A 5,223-nucleotide genomic window follows, 5' to 3' on the forward strand; every position below is an offset into this window, starting at 1 on the left:
AAGGTTTTAACTCGAACGAATTGATTTCTAGTTCAATTTCTTCAGGCATGTCAAGGCATGGATGATCGGCTAGAAAATTAGCCAAAGCCTGATTTTTTACTGTCTTTTGAGGTATATATTGTATCTCGAATTCTGATAAAGCTAGTGTCCAAAGGCCTACCCTTTAGTGTAAAATAGGGCGCGAGAACATATATTTAACTAAATTTACTTTAGAAATTAAATAAACGGTTACGAGCCGTAAATAAGCCCTTAATTTTGTACATGTGAAATACAATGCAAGACATAATTTTTCGATAGTAGAGTAATTACATTCACATTTCGTTAACCATCTACTTAAGTAGTAAATTGCCCTTTCTTCACCAAATTGGTCTTCCTGTGCGACCATTCCAACTATTGATTTTTTTTCAACCGATACATACACTTTCATTGGCCGTCCTTCGATTGGTGATACCAACACTGGTGGACTTGATAAATATATCTTCAGGCTTTCAAAAGTTTTTTGATGTTCTTTCCAGCTTTTGTGTAAGGGACAAACCTCTTGAGACAAAGTCCCAAAAAGGGGTGTTCTTTTATTGACGATGACTTTACAATTGGAAATTAAAAACAGAATGCCTCCAAGGGGCGCAAGCACACGAGTTACTGAAAAAAGTGTTTAAGTCTAAGCTAAGGAAATTAAATTACATGTTCTCTGTTCGAGAGTTTTTTATTCGGTCCTTTGCTCTATGTCTTTTCTCCCTTTTATACTCCATGGATGATCTTTTTTGTGATCAACCGCCTAAAAACTGCTTGATCGTTCTACAACTGCCCACTTTCCTCGTAATGACCAACTTGTCATGAAAACTGCCTTTTTTAATTGTTGTTATTGCTCTTCGTCGTTCAACCGTTTTGGATTGAATTCCTTGAACAGTGGAACGTGATAGGGCTGGTTTATTAACTGCTTTGATAACTGCACTTCTTGATAACCACCACGCTTCATGTTTGTTAAGATCTTGGGCGACTTGAAGGTTTGGGCGAGAATAGAATAACAGCTCTGAGCGATTGCATGGCACTCCATTCGCTCAGATTCTGGGCGACTTGCAAACTTGGACGATGACGTTACCGCGTTCTTGGGCCTCCCTATTTGGGCCTTCATCTTGAATTGTTTGATTGGGCTTCATTCTTTGGGCTATCTGATTTGGGGATCCTCCAATTGGGCTTCGTTCCTTGGGCCGTTCGATTTGGGCTGAATTTTTATGTGTCAACAGTATCAAAGCCTAAACTTGCATTATCTTTTGATAGGCACAAAGTGTAAGCTTTTATAGTGCAATAGAGTGAATGAGAGCCATTGGATGAGAGGACACGTAACCTCATCCATGAGACTGTACTTCCCATCATAGGCATTAATCAATCATAAGACTTAAATGGTAATACCTACTTGTCTTTCATAACTCATAGCTAGATTCAGTTAAATAGGTTGGTTGTGGCAGCGGTGTCAAGGAGTAGTCAAATTAGTTGCATCACTAAATTTGATTTAAAGGATCTTCTGTCAATTAATCTTTCTTAGCCTCGCCCCTCCTTTTGAAGCTCCTACGTGATGGTTCAAGCTTACGGGTTCGACTGTTGTGAAGTCGGATAGAATATGGGTTCGGTCATAAGAAGTTCGTCCACACAGTCGCCTTCGTGGGTCCCTCTGCCACATGGCACGAGTTTGGGTCCTTGTTGAAAAAGGTGTAACAATCCTCATTATCATCTTTCGCCGGCGGTAAAATTCTCTCTGTTCTGGATCACATTTGAAATTTAGTATTGCACCAAAAATAAGTACTTATTTTGCATAAAAAGCTGTGAATGGAAAATATAATATTCTCATGTGACATTTTCTTAAAAAGTAGGTTCCGAAATGTGTTCTACTAAAAAATGCTTATCTTTTAGAATTTTCCTTAGCTCTTTATAATATAGTACTGAGATTTTCAATAGCCAGTCGAATTTCGAATTCAAATAGATTCTATTCTAAATAAAAACATCAATTTCATTCAAAAGCAGACGTCTATCTGTCCATTATAAGAAACGTGTGAAGAGATAACAACAGATTGGAGCCCAGTAAGTAAAATTAGACATAAGAGCATTGACTCGTTTGGAAAGTATGTTGAAAAGAAATGCACACTTTCCACCCTAAATCTACGTGGTTACTCTCATGCAATCTATAATTTTCATCAAAGTTTCAGCTTTTTCCAACTTTTCTTAATCTTCATAAAGAGAGTGACGGTGCAATTCCACGATAGAAGATGCATATCCCTCACAAGATATGCTATTTTTATTTCTCTTTTCTTTCCTTTCCTTTCCTTTTTACTTTTCTTTTTGGTTTCTCAATGTTGATCCAAAACTGAAAATTATTTTTTAATGGTTATGGTTAAACGACAAGCTCTGTTCACTTACACGACAACTTTTTGAACCTTCTTTTGTATAACTTTCTTATCTCATATTCACGTTAGTTAGAAAACTAGTATAATAACAGCATTATATGTCCTCAAAAGTTGAATGAAATAATAAAATTATGCTTCCAAAGCGTCTCTCATGTAGAAGATTAGACAATTTTGACAAAAACTAAAAAGAAAAAAATTAATATTGTGTATTTTACTATTTAACATTATATTTTTGAGAAATTTGTTTGTTGCGGATCCAAATATTGAGGGTAAACTATTCCAACTATTTTAAAAAGGAAAATGCCTGATGTACAGGCCTATACAAGTCTCCTCACATGCTGGGTGAGAGAGTGGGTGATTATTTAAAAAAAAAAAAAAAATTACCCCCTCCCCCCATAATGTGTGTGGCCTGTACATGCCTTGTGAAACAGGGTGTGTATCGGTAGCATTTCCCTTTTAAAAACTACATATTTATTATTCATCTCCTCTTAAAAAAATAAATAAAATAAAAAAAGCCTAAATGCAAATGTAGGATGGATGAATACAATTGGATCCTGAATGCAAGGAGAAATTTGGCACATCCTCATGGTGACAACAAGGGAAAAAAAAAGGTGATTTGTGTATAGATATTTATTAATTAACATAATCAATTAAATAATATAAACATAACATAATTCAATAATTGCATAAACATTATAATATGATAACATTATAATTCAACAATAAGAAGAGGATTAGAATGCAAGCATTGAGAGTCATATCAAAGGTAATTTTCTAAAATCGTGTTGCCTCCACTACACAGCTCCAAAATAAAATCTATGTAACTCACACTTGGTTCTCCTTCTATGGACATGATCATAGGGAGATAAAGAATGAATCTCTCATCGAGTTGTCAAAATAGTATGAATATAGTAAAAAACTGTAAAAAGAATAATAGTTTAAATTGTTGTATCAAATTATAAAAATTGACTCCCTTTTATAGTGTCAAACTTAACCCCCACAATAATGAGAATTATTCCAATTAAAATATAGGTTACATTATGAAATTATGAGTTTTAATTTTGAAAGTTGGAAACTTAATTTATGTTACAACAACAACAGTAGTGCTACCGAATCGCAGACCCACCAAATATGGCGATGGTCGATTGCAAAAGAGTGGATTCCTCGATCCTCATGGTAGTATGTGGCATCGATGGTAGTGGATTGTCAATCAGATGTCTGTTATTAGATTGTGGTAATTCTGTGTACAGCAGACCGGGGTGTGTGGTTGTCCACAAGGCCATACTAAAGGTCGGGCTTTATTTACCCATTCACCTATTCTTTCATTTAGTCATTCAATCCTACGACTTAACATGTTGTTCATTGCGAGGAGATACCTTTAAGGGTCTTTGCGAGGAGATACCTTTAAGGGTGGTACTATCTCACTAAGTGGGAAACACATTCCCCTTTTGTGATGGGGCTTCCAGTTTCATTAAGGGATGGAAGGAATCATAATTCTAGGCTGTGGGCATGTGGGAGAATATTGAAGGAGATGCCTTGAAACCCTCTGATTGTCCCTACCACGTACTCTACTACCAATGAGTTCTTGATGTCAAAATTGTGCCTCTTCTCCTTATATTATAACTTATACTTAATATATTTTACTTTGTTTGTAGGCTCCCTTCCTCGTTGTAAATTGTTCAAGGCTAACTGAGACATTATCCACATCGTTTACCAACTTTCTCACGTAGCTCGCCATTACTACGAGCTAATCAATAAAAACTGTCACTTTGTTTGACTCATGATGGATCAAAAGGAAATTGTTGCTTATTTGCTTCGGTCCATTTGACCATTTTCACTCTGTTTTTGTGCTTACACTTACTTTTTTTTATAGTAGTCTTCGATAAGAAAAAAGTCCTCCGACCTAACATGTTGTTCATGCGTTGGGGTATGGCGATGGTAAAGGAATTGAAGACCTTGACCTCTTCTTACAAGCTCTATGTAGATATCAGTTAAAAAATGCACCATTTTTTTTTTTTTGCATGAAAAGTCGAAAGGAATGAAGGACGGTGAACGAAAACTCCTTGATCATCGGGTATTGGGTGTTATCCAATTGAAACTGTCGAAAAATGTTGATCACAATATGGCAACGGAGAAAAGCACAACAAATTTGATGAAAGTATTGTCCAATATGTACGAGAAGCCATTTGCATGTAATAAGTCACATCTGATGGAAAATTATTTAATTTATAGATGGCTGAAGGTGCTCCAGCAATAGAAGATCTAAATAAATAGAACATAATTATCAATTTGTTGGTTCCAATCGAGATTGAATATGATGATAGTTGAAAGCCTATGAGAATTGAGGTCAGTAACTCTATAGGCAATGCAAAATTGAAATTCAGCGATGTTCATGATACTATTCTTTTTGAGAAAGTCCACATAAAAAATTCTGAAGAAGACTCAACATCGAGTTATACTCTTAATGTCGAGAATAGGGAAAAGAGTCTCTTGAAAAATTTCAATGAAGGCAATAATGAGAAGTGGAGGAATGGTAGAAGTAAGTCCAGGTCTGAAAAAAAATGTGGAATACTGTAACTGTGACAAGACTAGCCATGTGAAGAAGAACTACAGAGCATCAAAGAGAAAAGAAGGAAAGAATAATGGCAATGCTAATGTGCCAATTGAAGAGGTACAAAATACTATACTCTTGTCAGTTGACAATTTTATTGATTCTTTGGTGATGAATTCAGGAGTTCATCTTCATATCACTGCACATGATGAGATTATGGAAAACTATGTTACTCAAAATTATGAAAATCTATATCTTGTTGATGGAGAACCT

The sequence above is a fragment of the Olea europaea genome, chromosome 2, assembly GCF_002742605.1.
Source record: "Olea europaea var. sylvestris chromosome 2, O_europaea_v1, whole genome shotgun sequence".
Lineage (NCBI taxonomy): Eukaryota > Viridiplantae > Streptophyta > Magnoliopsida > Lamiales > Oleaceae > Olea > Olea europaea.